This window comes from Mytilus edulis, chromosome 5 (genome assembly GCF_963676685.1).
Source record: "Mytilus edulis chromosome 5, xbMytEdul2.2, whole genome shotgun sequence".
NCBI lineage: Eukaryota > Metazoa > Mollusca > Bivalvia > Mytilida > Mytilidae > Mytilus > Mytilus edulis.
Genome location: NC_092348.1, coordinates 94,123,686 through 94,142,110, shown reverse-complemented (window position 1 = coordinate 94,142,110; position 18,425 = coordinate 94,123,686). Strand labels below are relative to the sequence as shown.

The following is an 18,425-nucleotide window of genomic DNA, read 5'->3' as shown; positions in this document are numbered from 1 at the left end:
TTTTTAACAGCAAAATTGTCTATGTTGCACTGAACATAAAATATTCGTTTAAATTGATATTTCGGCTTCCACAGAAATGTGCTGTTCTTTTATAATCCAGCTTTTCACTAAATCTTATTATATAATATTTCAATTTTGGACCTTGCGTTCATAATCTCATAAGAAAACGAAGATCTTTAAAATCATTATTACAGATCAATCGATATGAAATCATAGGACGTAAAATAGATAAATAAATGAACACTAGTAAACAATATTCGATATAAACCATATTAAAAATGTCAGTTAGGATTTGATATTTTAAACAATTACAAATGAACGTATAACACAATCGTTTGACATGCACTGTTTTTATACTTTTTTATCGCCACAATTACAAAATTAGCACTTGTCTAATTTGCGGTTAACCATAATATATTTTTGTTTTTGTCTATAATACATTTGATAGTGGAGTTATTATTTATTTTTACATTTGCTCTTTCACTGACCGATCTAATCTTATTGAAATTTTAATGTACCATTAATTTATAAAGAATAAGATTATAAAGGAACTTGTTAGTTTATATCAAAATTACTCCACTTTGACCGACACCTATTCATCCCTCGTACACCACACATATTTCAATTTTCTACTGGACCTGTTGAACTGAGATAGTTTTAAAATGCTATAACATAACAAATTTTTCGCTAAGAACACTGATTAAATTGTATATATTTTACAACCAGAAAGACAATAAAGACCGTATTTATAGAAACGATATGCAACGCAACAATGAACAACATACCACAAAATTATCAGAAATATGGGTAACAGTCTATTGGTTAACTGATAAAACTTAAGTTTATGTCTTCGTTTGTAATAACTTTACCGCCTCGATATTAGCATTTACAAAACCTAAAATAAAATCGTTGATTCCGGTCAGAGATTATTTTCAGTTGCTTTCTCATTGACGTATCGATCATTTTTATTAAAAAAAATGTTCGATCATTTTTATTTAAAAAAAATGTAACTGCTCATAACTTAATTTTTTCTTTGTGGACAAAATTGAAAGTAACGGCAGAAGGAGATACGTAGATGTTATTTTAAATGTTCCAAACTTCATCCAGAAGTTGCACTTGTGTTCGTTCTATAATTTAGCATACCACATGCGAAATTCAAAGTATCGGGAAAGAAGCAGTTATAAGTGTGTCTTTCTATGTTATGATGTTACACTATTGTTTCAGGTACGGGGGAGGTTGTAACCTTTCAAAACATTTCAAGGAAAATTGTGGTGAAAACTTATTTTTTTATTTAGAATAATAAATAATTAGAATAATAACAATTAAAAGTGTAGTTGACAGGAAATTTGTGTTTGATATATCCGAATATCGAATGCACGCCACAACTAATCATGATAGCAAACTATGAAATAATTCTTTAAAGTAGTTCTCGAGAAAAGTGTGACAATATGATTTTGTTGAACGAACGGACGGACGGACATGGTGATTGCAATTTAACCCTGATTTCAATAATTACCAATTAAAATGTACTTAATGAAAACAGACATATTTACTATAACAGTTATGCTAACACTATCAACGCACATGACAATATGCCTTTTCTATCAATTCCTACTGATAAGGCACTTCATTAGTATAGCTTCTTTACTCATAATCATCAATTTTGTATATTGCTTGATTAGAGGCGTGGTACACCAATGTATCCAAAGATAGGGTTAAATTATTAAATATGTGTTTAGCAGTCTTTTTACCAGACCAAACTAATTTTTATCATAATCTATAAATACATTTCCCTTGAACCTTACGGCCTTTTTTCAGTTAAGTTCCTAATAATTCAATTTACTAACGTCGTTTCAAGAGAATAAAACTGAGAATGGAAACGGTGAAAGTGTCAAAGAGCCAACCACCCGACTAAAGAGCAGTGTTATTAGAAATATTTTGATATAGTAATATTATAGTCTACATTGTTATCTATGTAAAATGTATAGATCATCTTTTAATGATCGGAGTAGTCTACAGCTTTAATTTGTTCAGTGCAAACGATGTGTGGAAATCGTTCTTTGTGGCAGAAAAACATATTCCAATAATATTTCTAAATAATAAATTTAAAAATAAAGAAGGTTTTCTTAGAATTTCAACATGATAGATTCTTTTTGATAAGAGTTCATGCTCCTTATTGTACTATTGGTAATGGTCATTCTCCATTTTTGTATAAAAACAAGAATGCGTCCATAGTACACGGATGTCACAATCGCACTATCATTTTCTTTATTCAGTAGACCGTGAAATTGGAGTAAAAACTCTAATTAGAACATGTGTACTATGTGTACTTAGTTTCAAGTTGATAGGACTTGAACTTCATCAAAAACTACCTTGACCAAAAATTTAAACCTGAACCGGGACAGACGGACGAACAGACGAACGGACGCACAGATCAGAAAACATAATGCCCATAAATGGGGCATAAAAGAAAAGGAACAATCGAAGACGAATTTATTCGCTGAAGTGCATCTTTTCACTCTGTAAGAAACTTTGCTACATCAATGATATTCCGGTATATGTATATAAATAAAATATCGTTTGTATATGACGAAGGAATAAAGGGAAGAGCATGAAGGTAACAATATTTGAAAAGACCTTCGAGTTTTCTCGAGTTCAGTCTATTAATAAAATATAGCCGCCTTCTTTTTAACTTGTTTAATTTGCACCTTATGTAGAATTTAAGAACACTTTTATTGTATAAATTGTAAGATGAGAATTCAGCCTAACTCAATATTAATCCATCCCGGATATTATCAAGTACATATGCAATGCTAATTACGCTAGCAGTAACGATGTACACTTTACTTTGGACTTAACATAAATGATACCACTCCATGACAAAGCGAGTCGAGAGAATAAGTATTACATTCAGCTTTGTATTTTTAGGGTTTACTGCAGATCTGTTAACACTTATGGAGTGCTGAGAAATTGTCTTCATTTTATTTATGTCACTTTGGTTTTAATGCAAAAAATGTTGAAAGATTTTGGTTTTATTAAAAAAAAACTTTAAAAAAAACCCTATTACACTAGTATAGACCGTGTTGAAGCTTAATGTGTTATGAATGTTCCGACCTCAGTGCATTGAATGATTGGTGCACCAATTCTTACGTTATGTAATGTACATCCATCACAAGAAACCTAATCACTGTTGTAATACTGCCTAATCACTCACAGTGTAGTGATCTTTTTATGGCCATGAAAATACCGGCGTTAGAACAAACAGGTGAAAACAATGATATTGAGTTACGTTAGACAGATGTCATTTTTACCGTATAAACGCAGGAAACAGTTTGGGGTTTCCAATAGCCAATGAACGGAACGAGGCAAAATTATTGTATTTCATGTATTCTTGGACAATTGCTGTTTTACCGTTTTTAATCGGACTATTAGTAAACAGTAATCGTTATTTTTCACAGGGGTGTGTGTGAGGGAGGGGGGCTTCCTATATATAATGTGAAAAGACGTGCCGCTGGAATAGGTCACCTTTTAAGGGGTAAAAGAATCCCAGCGGCATTCCCTATCAATTTGATGTCGAAGTGCACCCCCCTCCCCCCCCCCCCCGAGATTTTTTACGTGAACCATTTCTGGTACGTATCCTTACACCATGGAATCAAGTGCAATATAATCAAAACCCATATAACGTCCTCCTACGTACGTAAGGCATATTAATCTAAAATTATAAACATTAAGATTATTAAATTACCTTGTATAGCACTTGCTACCAAAACTTCAGGCTATTTTTGACGTTATATTTAGAGTAATTGAATTCGAAACACGTAAATATTCTTTATCTGAATCTTTTTATAGCTGTGATATTTTTCAATCTAACGAAAAGAAGAATAAAGGCGAACAAGACTTAGTTTTAACTTTTTTCAAATTTTTAGCCGAAACTTTTTGTTTCCAAAATATAATACACAAATGAATAGAAACAATAAGTAATAAATGAGAGGGGGGAAATGATTGCACCACACTAGAGTATTACAAAGTCGAGGGGGGAAATGATTGCACCACACTAGAGTATTACAAGAGGGGGGAAATGATTGCACCACACTAGAGTATTACAACGTCGAGGGGGGAATGATTGCACCACACTAGAGTATTACAAGAGGGGGGAAATGATTGCACCACACTAGAGTATTACAACGTCGAGGGGGGGGGGATGATTGCACCACACTAGAGTATTACAAGAGGGGGGAAATGATTGCACCACACTAGAGTATTACAACGTCGAGGGGGAAATGATTGCACCACGTGACTAGAGTATTACAAAGTCGGTGACTACTTCACTTTTGATTTATTTCTGAAATAACCATTTATAAACGTTTATATGATAAATGAGAAAATGAGAAAATTTAACAATTCATTTCAAAATTCACTCAAGAATCATTACGATTGAATTGTACTGGGTTGGGAATAGCTGTTAATTAAAAGTTTGACAATATAAGAATCAATTTGTTCGGCTGTATTCTAATTTATGTGTCTCTTATAAAACTTTATTAATGTTACAGGTTCACGGAAAAATTCATTTCCGGAATTGCTAAGTCGAAAATTAAATTAAACTTTGATTTCAGGGAAAAGTTATTGTAATCGCTTTGGCCTCTTAATTAAATTTCATTTCCAAAGATAGTGTGGCTGAGGCATGAAATACGCATTTATTTTTAATCATTGAAATGGGTTTTTATTCACCTGAACTATTTTCTAAAATAGTACATCGTTAAAATGATGTAATGATTTTCTTATATTATCATTAACCATTAATTTTGTGAAATCTCTTCTTTTAAATTAACGTATACGAAATCATCGTTATTCTCAAAGTAATCAAAACAATATGCTTAAACAAATATTCTTATAATGAGACGAGTATCAGCCAAGCCGTAACTCTAATGTAATGTAAGAAACCTATAAAGTGCAGTTATTTAAGATAAATATTGTAAAGGGTGGTCTTTGTTTTATTTTTCGAACGATCCGGCTACCGGAGTCGGAGTATTTCGTGTTGTTTTATCAACCAAGAACGGAGTGGCTATTTGTCCGGCCATTGTAATGCGCATGTCATATAATGTGCGTTCGGAAGTGCGTGTAACATTATCTTCAGTAGCACCAAGGGGGCGCGTGTAATCTGATCACTGATTTTCAATTTTAAGATCATGGCTGAAATATTTGTGATAAATTTTGAAGTTTTCGGAATTTGACAATGGAACACGATATTATGAACTTCCAAGAATGATATAATCTTATGATAGGGACTGTAAAAAATTGAAATCACAAGGAAAATGGGAAATCAAAGATAATTATATATAATTGATCGGAGAATTAGTTTTACAAAATTATTCGATTCGCTACAGCTGTGTACAGGTGGAAAAGATGTTCAAAGCAAGTGTAGTTGAAAAAGGCCTTTACGATTGCAGGTCTAACTGAATGAAATTTAGCTTAGTTATATTCCAAAAATGAGTCTTGCAAGACAAGAAAAGAACAGAGAAATTGGGAAAAGGAGCACACTGTAACACCCGATCCCCTCACGTAAATAAAATTAAAAAAACAGTGTTTTTTATTACTCTTTTTTTTTTTTTTTGGGGGGGGGGGTTATTATAGAAAAATCTCTCACCTTTCACTCAAAATATGGATAACTTTATGTCAAGGGGTCTATAATTCACTTTGACAGCTACAGACATAATAATTTTGTACCTTTTTCAGCTAGACAAAATCCTTTACGTTAACTTAAAATTCACGAGTCAAACACTACCCAAGTTTTTTTTACAAGTAAATTCTTCTCTCTTCTTATATAAAAAATATGGGATATATATGATTTTATTCAATTATTCGTTATCCACATTGGACTATATACTACTATGAAGAAAACAACAATTTCAATTACCAGTAACAAGATTAGGCCCTAACACTAAAGATTTCAAACATGTGCCCCTGGTGATGCTGAATATAATATTACACGCACACACAAATATTATAGTGACATGCGCATTGTATTGGCCGGACAAATAGTCCTGGTACTATTCGTCCGGCTAGCCGGACAAATAGCAACTGCCAATCACAAACCATATTGTATTTGCATCGTCAAGCACCTCATTGAGCAATAATGGAAGATTTATCTGTTTACGGTAGCGTGCATATAGACGGTTATATGGGCGTTCTAAGTCAATTACTATGTCATTGCGTTTAGTCAGATTTATTTATAAAAATAGAGAGACTACACAAAGCAGGCAATGCAAAGGTACAAATACAATCATTCAAATCATGTTAAGTATGTTTTTTTATTGCAGTAATAAGTAATCTGTTTTAAATTATTCTGCCCAAGTACGGGCACTATGATAAGTAAATACATTTTTTTAATTTGAATATGATTTTGTACGACAAAAAACAGGTACACCACCCCATGACAAAAAATAAATAACAACGAACGGGAAGACTATAATCCACAAAAAAAGTAAACATTGAATATCACCATACACCAAAAACCAGGAGAGCACCGAATGACTCTCTTGCTTAGAAAGGTTTTGCAAATAACAAAACAGATTACAGCTTTAAACAAATAGAACAGCGTAAAAAAATAACCGCCATACCAAACAAAATTGTTTGTATGAATTAAAGGTGAGTATTTGTCTACGCTAACCATACAACGACATATTAATAAAAAAAAAAAAAAAAAAAGAACCAAAATTAAGTTAAGTGTTGATGTTATGACGCCTTTGTCCTGTAAATGCCGTAAATTAGTTTCCGTTATATAAATGACATAAATAACATGTTTACTAAAGCGCTTTTTCTGTTGGTAAACAAAGTAAAGTAACATTATCCGCTCGTATAGTTAGCGTTTTAGTACCTTAAACTAATAGTATACACTATCTCAGTTAAACTTTATTATGGATAAAAGGAGTCACCAATAGGTTTTATAATCTACGAAATTTCTATCATGTTTTAATGTTATAGTCTCTTATATTTCTTACATAATGGCTCTTTATTGCATACCTATATTCTAATGTTGTATTATGTTATATTGACAGATAAGACTTGAATCAAATATTGAATTGAATTGAATTGAGAATGTCCCCGATTTATGTTGGGAGTTGAGAATACCGATACAGAAAACAGAATATACATAAGAAATAATTTCTAATTATGAAACAATAATTATCATAAAGACTGCCTACAAGGTAATAATTCGGTCTATAGTCGTAAATTAAACAATTAACTTCCAATTACCCACTGCACAAAACAAGTGCCAGTTTTCTTTCAAAACAGCATAACAGCCATAATTGACTAATGATGTAGATACCACTGATGTAACAATAAATAACAACATCAATTTGTTTGTATCAATCATTTCTGGCTTAGATTCTATTACTTTAATTTAATAACTAATGTTTCTTAAAAGCAAAGAGAAACATCATACCATTTATCTTAAGAACCAAATTATACATTTTCTTTATTCACTGAAAAGATTGTGATCAGAATGGTACATGTATAATTAGATGAAGCCATGCTGGGTACAAGTGAGGTACCAGTGTGGCAACAGTTGATTGTTCTCTGACATCTCTTGGCACTGTCATTGAAACACGATCAAAATAACGTTGTTAACCTTGCATTGTTTTCACAACAATGTCAGATTGTAATTTATAAGTATGGATATCCTGAAGGCACATCAGGTTACGTACATTGTATCGTCCGTTCATAAAAACACGTATTACAATCATTATTCTGGAATTTGTATTCGTTATGATTGTGCATAAAACATGCATCTAGACATTTTTTTTTCAGATAAGAATCAATCGATCTATAATAATTTACTGTTAATCAATCCGTAATTCACTATCAATCGATATATTACTCACTATAAATCGATAAATAATTCACTTTCAATGGATATATAATTCACTATCAATCGATAAATGATTCACTATAAATCGATATATGATTGACTAAAAATCGATAAATAATTCACTATCAATCGATATATGATTCACTATAAATCGATAAATAATTCACTTTCAGTCGATATATAATTCACTATCAATCGATATACAATTCACTATAAATGTATAATTCACAATCAATCGATAAAATGGAAAGGGATAAATATAAATTGCAAAACTTGTTTCCCAATCCACTATAAATAAATATGTTTAAACTAATCGATAAATATAGTTCACTATCTATAGATAAATAATTCACTTTAAATGTATAAATAATTCACAATCAATCGATAAATAATTCCATATCAATCGATATATGATTCACTATAAATCGATAAATAATTAACTATTAATCGATATATGATTCACTATAAATCTATACATAGCTCCTACCAATTGATATACAATTCTCTAAAGCTTTGAGAGGGGCCGCTTAATAATTGAATAAAACATATTCCTTATCTGTGCACCAATGTAACTTGGCTTGTTGAGAACTAATGAAATATATTAAGATCCGCACTTTTAGAAAATGTTCCCAGTTCAGCTTCAAAATGTAGTTTCATAAAAGATAAAATGTGACTTCGTGTATTAGAATCCAATGGGAGCCTTTATTGCATAATTTTGCAGATGTGTCACTCGATAGTAAAGCACTTATTAATGTTATCAAAGTCATCTTTCAAACAAACATTGCAAACATTACCATTTAGATAAGTAATCCAAAAACTTCACTGTAAGAATCAAGTAATGTCTTTGGCGCCTACGTTCTTTGTCCAGTCGGAAGAAAACGAAGGAATTAAATAAAGGGCCTCATACCTTTTATTAATACCAATTCTTTTTCTTATAGTTTAAACATTATGCTCCGCAGGGCGCTGCTTTATACGACTGCAGAGGGTGAACCCTGCACAGTTGGGGCAAGTATGGACACAACATTCAAGCTGGATACAGCTCTGAATTTGGATTGTGATTAAATAGTTGATACAGCATAGGTTTCTGACACAGAATGAATGTGGTCTAATGAACTTATTATTTTTGGGGGGGCTTTTGAGCAATTCACTATACTGTTGAATATTAATTCCCTCACAAACAAATATTTCAAGAAATTTTCTTTTAAAATTCTAAAATCTGAAATGAGAAAAATTGTTTCCCCCCCCCTCCCACCCCCTTTCACGTTTTCCAAAATTAATCTCAAATTTCTGATGAAGTTTGCAACAATAACAACTTATTTAAATACATCATAAAATATTAAAATATAAAATGTCATACAGTCATTGTTAAAATTAATATTAATTAATAGTAATTTCTAATTTTTTTTACAGCTATTCATCTCAAGACAATCATCATTTCTCAATACAAAATTTTCAAGCAGTGTAAGGGATGTAATCAATCAAACATATATATAACAGTATTCTTTAAATGGAATTGGATTACCTCCCTTACACTGCTTTTAAATTGTCTAAGCTGTCCTTTAACCAGAAAAATCCTTGTTTCCCCTTTTTTTGCCCCTATTTGCTAAATGCTTTGAGCCCTTAACCCCCCAAAACCATCCCTTTGTAGTATGGAAACTTGTGGTATAATTTCAGAGAGATTTATAAACTTAAACACAAGTTATTGACTTGAAACTACAAAAATGCTTATTTGTGCCCCTTTTTTTTGCCCCCTACTTCTTGAAACCCCCCTTGAAGCACGAACCCCAAAGCTCAAATACAGCCTTTCCTTTGTAGTAAGAAACCTTGTAGTATAATTTCAGAGAGATCCATACACTTAAACACAAGTTACTATCTGTAAACTAGAAAAAAATGCTTCTTTTCGGCCCTTTTTTCTACATGTTGTGGGAAATTAAGCCCAAACTCAATCACAGCCTTCCCTTTTTTATATGGAACCTTGTGGTATAATGTCAGAGAGATCCATACAGTTACACACAAGTTATTGTCTTGAAACTAGAAAAATGTTTGTTTTTGGACCCTTTTTGGCCCGTAATTCCTAGACGGTTTGCCCCATAACCTTTAAAATAAATCCCAACCTTCTACTTATGGTATTAAACATTGTGATTAAATTTCAGAGCATTGAAATACTTATACACAACTTCTTGTCCTGAAACTAGATAAATGCTTGTTTAAACTTTTGGACCCCTTGGGCCCCTAATTCATAAACCTTCGGGACCATAATCCCCAAGATCAATCCCAACCTTTCTTTTGTGGTTATAAACTTTGTTTTAAAATTTAGTAGATTTCTATTCACTTATACTAAAGTTATTATCCGGAAACCATCTGTCTTCGAATGACGACGACGGCAACGTGATACCAATAAACGACCAAAAAATTTAATTTTTGCGGTCGTATAAAAAGGTGAAAATATCACCCATCATAGTGTTAAATACAAACCGATTAACTACCCCAAAAAAAGTAAAACAAGAGTACACATACAAGAATGTACAACCATGTTTAATTCACCCATTTCTACATAAGAAAATGTTTGTACCATGTCAGGAATATTACAGTTGTTATCCATTCGTTTGATGTGTTTGATTCCGGAATTTCCATTTTGAATTTTCCTCGTAATTAAAATATCGCATATTAAATTCTTAAAATCGAAAACTAAATTCGTTTTTACATATCGATCACAAATATTTATACAAAAAAAAATGAGTTAACTCACAGAAGAACGATAAAATTTATCTTTCAGTTTCTAGGAAAAGTGTCTTTTCATGTTTTGCAATAAAAATTGAAATGCAAAATCATGTAAAGCTTTAGCATTAGACCATACAATTGTTTTTAAACAACAATGAAAATCAGAATCAATAAAAGAAATCATTTCACACGCAATTAAGAATAGCATACCAATCAGTAAATTACTAATTCTCTGATGCATTTAAATTATGGATTTTAAGGTCAGTCGAAATATACAAAAATGCGGAGACTACAAACGACAAGGACGAAAGCCCTGTATGTCATCGAACGGCCTTTAGCGTGTCCATTTATGAAATTAAAAACATGATATTTCAAATATTTGTATTTCAGAGTTACTGTTTAACTACAAAAGGAGCGAAACCGAGTGAGACAACAGGGCGAGCGTCTCCTACTATAAATCAGAAGATGTGGTATGATTGCCAATGAGACAACTATTCACAAGACAGTGGCGGATCCAGAACTTTTCATAAAGGGGGACCCGCTGACTGACCTAATGGGGGGCCCACTCCAGTCATGCTTCAGTGATTCCCTATATAATCAACCAAATTTTTCCCACGAAAGGGGGGGCCGGGCCACCCAGCCCTCCCCCCACCCCCTGGATCCGCCTATGCAAGAGACCAAATGATACCGAAATTAACAACTTTAGGTCACCGTACGACCTTCAAAAATGAGTAAAGCTCATACGCATACATTACCCGCTAGTTTTGTGGTTGTTTCGATGTAAACGATGTGTAATATGAATGATATTTGTCTGATAATAAAACAAGGTTCTGCAGAATTTTTGGAACGCTTAGATAACGAGTATATTCATGAATGTTTAAGATTAAGATTATTGTTACACCGTAATTTTATTTCTTGCAAACTGATAGTGTAAAATCTAACTGAGGAATATATTAAGTTAACTTGTATATTACTGCAAGAGGTTAAATTTTACAAGACATACATTTAGATATTTTTCACATTTTCACACCAGTCCACGAACTGCCAGTGTTACAGTACTTCCGGAGTTCGGTTTGTGCTTGGAGCTAGGAGCCCTTAACATTCAAAACTGATTCATAAGAGACAGAGGATCAGATGAAAGGATTAGATGAAAATTACTAATAAGGTGTTTCTGTCGCATCATGGCACGCTTTTAGAAGCACGTGATCTAAATTACTACATAGAACTAGGTCATTAATACATTAAAATATGACCTTTGCAATGAGGTGAAAGATAAATGACTAAAAACCAATGTTATGATGCTGAGTAGGCCACTTACATTACGTAATAAAACTTCATTCATGGAGTTGTATCTTCATTGCTTGTCCCACTACTGTCAGGTCATATATATTTTGTTGTACATAAAAACTAAGATACTTTACATTTATATGTTGCTATGTTAATTAGATCTGATTATGAACTATTTAAAACATACAGAAAAAGATAATATATGATTCGTATAAACTGAAAGGCTCATAAAACGTTTTTTGTACGAGATATCTCATTTCATATCAAGACTTTTCCATTGATGTCTGCTGTGGTTGTTCTACACAACATATAAAGAAACTTCACACATATATCTTCCCTTTTATCCTTGTTTCAGAAATAAATGTTCTAAATCAATTAAGTTACGACTTACAATAAATACTATGTAGTTTGATACAGGAAATTATTTCTTTTTTTTTGTGTGCTTTAGTAATTTGAACTGATTTCATCGTAATTAAAGTAAGAAAAATTTGTAGGTATCTACAGATATACATAAGAACTACATATAGAATGAAATTCAAAACAGTGTGGCTGTGGCCATTGATTGACACATTAAATTCATCCATTGACTGGGACAATTTACGTGAACGTTTGTCTGTAACGACCACTGTTCACGACGTACCTACGATAGACATTTAAACTGTGGGGTCACCAAAGGTTTCTTAACGCCTTTAATTATAAAATAATTCGAAAAATTAATCAGGAATAACCTTTATGTTTTGATTTATATAATTGATATAAATCAAAACATCGTGTTATTTCTGATTAATTTTTCGAATTACTTTATTAAGGTGTTGAGAACCTTTGGTGACCCCATAGTTTAAGTGTCTTTAAAAAGTACATAGTGAGCAGTGGTCGTTACATACAAACGTTCACCTAAATTGTCCCAGTCAATGGATGAATTTAATGTGTCAATCAATAGCCACAGCCACACTGTTTTGAATTTCATTCTATTTTCAACTATAACTTACATTTACTCTCTACCTACTACAGTTGTTGCTGAACATAATACAAATGAGGGGGAAATTGAGTTAACATAATGTATGTGCTATGAGGGGGGAAATTGAGTTAACATAATGTATGTGCTATGATCTCCTATTTGTCTTGATGATCATTTTTGCTTTCTACAGTTTTTTTTCTAAATTTACTAAAATTTCCCCTAAAAATGCATAAACGGTAAAAATCATCGTTTAAGGACAATAACTCAAAAACGAAATTGGCAAACGGAATCGTCATTTAAGTGAAGCAGTTCCTTTTGACAGCTTACGTTAGGCTGTATAAATAGATCTTATCTTGCTGATCATTATTCTTATACACATTTCAATCTAAATTTAATTGTAGCTTTCAAGATATAGGTAAAATCGCGCACATTTGGTAAAAAAAATAATTTAAGGTCAATAACTTATATAAAGAACCAACCCAAAGATCTTGGCAATATTTACTTATTTGTAGATCTTGTCTTGCTGACCATGTTTGATCGTCGAAGTTTCTATCTTTCTATTTTGTTTTCAGCATTTCAATAGGCAATAACTTAAAATAATTATGAAAATCTTCATTTCAGGGCAACACACCATATATAAAGTCAACTGACGACTTTATGTAAAATAGTATATGCATGTATATCCATATTTCTAAAAAAAAAGGATACTTCATAATAGTCAGGAAAGCACTTTTGTAAACGTCAACAGACGACGAACACCAAGTGATTAAAATAGCTCACTTGACTCTTCGGGTCCGGTGAGCTCAAAATAAAAACATTCACGTTATAATTAACCTAAAACTGAGTTTTATAAAAGCAGTTCCAATTTCCACTTTACATTTATCATTTACAATTTTCCTGTCATAATTTGAATGATGTTGATTTTGATTAATTATTGCTGGTATAAATCCAACTCTCTGTGGAATAATATTCAAGATTAAACACTTTGAACCATTTGGCATGATTGAAATGGCTGCCCATTAGATTTTGGCAGTTGTATTTTTACTGACATTTTTCAAAATAAAATGAAAAAGAAAAAAAAATTTGATTGACTATGAATTTAATTGCTATTAACCCAAACTAGTTTATTATATTTTCAAAAACATTACATATAATTAAAATCAACAATATTTTTCTCAATTATTCAATAATACTGAAATATTTACATACATTTAATGTATTACCCGTAGAACAATGTAGAAAGGTCGTCAATCTTAATGTCGTAAAAATAAATGAAGCCTATTTCTGATACTTTTTTTCTTCTTCGTTTTTGTTTTGCAGACTGTTACATATTATACAGATCATAATGTGCATCGCCCAGTATCTATTATTTGTTTTACACTCGGTATCATTAATCGGCCTCTAGTTCATACAACTAACATATTGATGAGGTCTTCATTGGGAATTGAGAACAACTCGAGTGAAAACTTTAGCATGTAGCTCTCGCTGTGTTAGGTGGGACTTATTATCTACTACGAATCAATATCAAAGACAACTTGCTACAGAAACGGAGATGTTTACTTTCCGACAGGTAGCAGCAGATAATTGCTGCACGTGAAATGTTGTCGTCTGTTGAATTAAAACATATATCTGACATATAGGATAGTTTCAAATTAGTTTAGTAAAGGTAAGTCACAGCTTATTTTTTTCAAATTTTATCTTATTACTTTTTATTTGGAAATGGGATACAAAACTTTGTAAAACACAATTATCAAATAAAAAAAAATATACCTTTACATTACATCGTAACTTGATGTAAATATGATTTTTTTTTTAAAGCTCCTTAATAATTGTGACTTGTAGATCTCAAGTTGTTCTTGTTTTTATAAAGTTTATTATTTATATTTAACAAGGTATCAGCATACCAAATACTTAAGTTATGACAACTTAGTGACAATATATTTTGCATTATATAGGAACTAGTACATGTACATGTAGAACTTGACAATTTTGTATTATCTACCGTATCTTACTTTGACTTAAAATCGACTACTTTTAGAATAACGAATGAACAAACAATAACCAAGTATTGAATGAAAAACAACATCTGCAACTCACAAATAATACTAGTAAACACATATTTATATTTATTATATTCATATATTAGGAGAAATATTTAATACGATTTGACAAACCTCTATTTTTTTATGAATACGAATACGAAAAGGTCATTACTGGACTACATAAGACCAATCTACCATAAAGAACCAAAACTGAACATAATTTGAAAGAAATTCTATTTATTCAGTCATGCAATTGTCAAATATATGTTTAACATAGTATCAATACTACTTATTATAAGTAAAATCTTACCGAGACGTGAACTCAAGTAAGAAATTACCATATATTGACATTGTTTTCGATTTGACCTCTTCATATCAAATTTATAATTAAAAACAAAGTGATATTAAGTATCTAGATGAAAAATGGGTGAATATTTAAAAAAAATGTCATTTATCTTGCGCGCTACAATCGCCCAGTGCACACAGCTGCAACTGTTAAGTTTCGTCTGTTTAATGCGCCTTTCTATGATAAAGACGAAATGCTTCTGATTGCGATTGAGAAAATTAATTTCTGTGTATTTACTTATAAAGACGGAAGGAGTTTTGACTAGTTGTACAAAACATAACGATTTAAAGTACATAAAACTATTACATCAAACAACAAAATCTTAGATAAACAGTTGCTCCGTAATAATAAAAGTTCGCTTGAAATAACAGTCTGACTGTGATGATTTCATAAAACCGCAGAATGTTCTGTTTTTGTATTCAATTGCAATAAAGTCTGTAGTAAAAACTATATACCCTTTAACGAATCGTTCTTGATTTAGGTTCTTGCGATTGTTTTTTGTTTTTGTTTTTTTTATAGTATTCCTTAATTTGAATTTTTTGCTTCTGTATTTAATTGCCAGACAGTCGGTAGAAAAATGCTGTGTTCCCTATAACGAATCGTTCTGGATTTAGGTTTCTTTTTTAAAGACTTTAGTTTAATATAACCATCTTTGTGATAGACCACTAGAGAAACTGTATAACTCTCCACATATGTCGAGTTTTAATGGTTTTATCAACACAACATGAAATATACTAATTGTGTTTAAAGTAATATTAAATGAGGTTTTTTTCTCAACTGAATAATATAAATTCACATCCCTCACTGAAAAGAAAAATCGTGGTCATCATGATAAAATAAGATCTTTTCCCGCAGCTGTTGACCTATGGCTATCATACCTCGATTACTTTTTAATACACTTGTTAGCTATACTTAAACTAATTCTCAGATTAATAGCCTCTCTCGCCTAATCAATTCCGCCTATGCTGTTTCGTCGCTTAAAGACTTTGCCAGTGTTAAAATTAGAAAAGCACAATGAATTTGATTTGAGTTTTGGGAATGGATTACAGTTGAATGGCTTGAGACACAATCAAACTGATAAGTTTGGTTATAGAATCCAGTTCAACGATATCAAAATCTGTTTGTGTTACACAGTAGTCTAATGCCAATTTAATTATATTAATTATATATTATGTGGAATAAATTTAAACGTTGATATCGATGTTTTTAAGTAAAAGTGTTTTTAAAAAAGATATTTTCGTTTTCAATATTGTTTTTTTTTTATATCTTTTTTCACTATAATTACTCAATAATGTATTTCAATTTATTCTAATGAAGCTTTGTTCTACATATTTGAGTGCTTCAATTTGCATTTTCTGTAATTGAAAACCGTCGTTTTACAAGGAGCGTTAGTTGAATTTCAAAAATAACTTGCATCAATTTTAACGAGTTACATTATCAATTTTACTTTGAATAGTGATTTACAGATTTCACCACTTAGAAAGTCTTGAGACGAGAGAGGTTGCATGTAAACCGGAATTAAAATCTCCTCTGAGCAGTGATACTCAAAACGATGAAACAATTATTCATTTTATAAGCACAAAAAAATCCAAGAAAAAACTTGAGGATATACGAGCAAATCTAACGAAATGGTACTCCGCCATTTGTAAAGTTCTTGTCTTGATAACGGAAACACCATCAAAATTAAAGAACAAACACCACTGAATGGGGTTTACACAAGGAAATACAAATGTAAATGGTAGTGATAACGTTTCCTTGGATTAAGATTATGTGTGTATGATAATCGGATACACATGTATATTATAGTGTGCATATAGCTGACTATGCGGTATGGGCTTTGCTCATTGTTGAAGGTCGTACAGTGACCTATAGTTGTTAATGTCTGTGTCATTTTAGTCTCTTGTGGACAGTTATCTCATTGGCAACCATACCAAATCTTCTTTTTTATATATACAAATGTATGTCGAAGTTCGTGTCAATTACACCCAAAAGTAAACTTAAAGATGGTTTCGATTGAAAAGTAATATATATATACTATGTGCAAAAAGAACAAAATGCGATTAAGATTTATTGACATTTTCATAATATGTGTGACGCGGTTCAGTAGCAATTGCAAACAAATTAAAGTTTGAGGGACCGAGGGACAACGAGCAAACGAACGAACAAACAGACAGACAGAGGGAGGGACGGACTCTCCCATCGATATATACCGCCATCTTAAGAAAGCGGGAGGCTTAATAATGACTAGAACACACCCGTGATATCGCGGGTCCGTGACTGAATTAAAGTATATAACTATGCGCAAGCCTTATCTTAGTATTAGTACTGTCATCTGATTAAGTCATGCCGATTATAAGATACACAATTTTCTCTGCTTTCAAATCTTTCTGTTTGAACCCGTCGAACTGGAACTTATCAATTATTGGTAATATTAATTATTTGGAAAACAAAAGGTCCTGGAATGGAGTATTTTTTAATCAACAGCATTGTCCTATATTAGTTATAAATAAAGTTGAATTCTTTGTTTCGCTGTTTTACGTCATGCCCGCTAACAAATTGAAACTTATTTTTAGTCCAGATTTTTAGTATTCGTATTGTTAATTATCTTAGAAAGTCTTACGGATTAAAATACTACAATAGGTAACAATTTGACAATTTAGTAGTGTCAACCCTGTGATTATGACCCGTGTATATAGCATATTAATCCTGAATACACCGTTTGGTGGTGCGCCTGTCAGATGCGGAACGTACAGATAAGGTAATAGGTAACAGGTGATTATACTATTGGTATCGGTATCGGACTCGACCCGGAACTTCCTAATTATTGGCAATATTAATTACGTGGAAAACAAAAGGGCCTGGAGTGGTGTAATTTTTAATCTACACCTTTGTACTATATTAGTTGTATATAAAGTTGAATTCTTTGATTCGTCGTTTTTACGTGATGACGGCTGACAAATTGGACCTCGTAATTTTAGTATTATAGATAGATATAATTACTATATTGAACTTATATTTCCTATTCTCCTTAATGAAAAGGTCAAAGGTTCTTACAATATTGAGAGGTAACACATGCTTTTTTTTTTTATCAATAAAACACAAAGTTCATGGTCAGAAGTCAACAGGAAACAAGAAATTAGTTAATAAAACATTAAAAACCTTTAGTAGTATCATTGACAACATGTAAAGAACACACGTCCT

At 31.7% G+C, this 18,425-nt stretch overlaps 2 protein-coding genes across 7 annotated transcripts in view; one reads left to right on the top strand and one right to left on the bottom strand.

Annotated features, from left to right (window-relative positions):
* The window catches only part of LOC139525571 (CD109 antigen-like), a 365,611-nt gene that overhangs the window by 94,579 nt on the left and 252,607 nt on the right, over positions 1-18,425 (bottom strand). The gene's annotated exons all lie outside the window — the stretch shown is intronic.
* The window catches only part of LOC139525583 (probable G-protein coupled receptor B0563.6), a 42,823-nt gene continuing 38,759 nt past the window's right edge, over positions 14,362-18,425 (top strand). The window contains exon 1 of the mRNA XM_071321073.1: positions 14,362-14,502. The gene's annotated coding sequence lies outside the window, so the exon portion shown is untranslated. The remainder of the gene's footprint in view (positions 14,503-18,425) is intronic.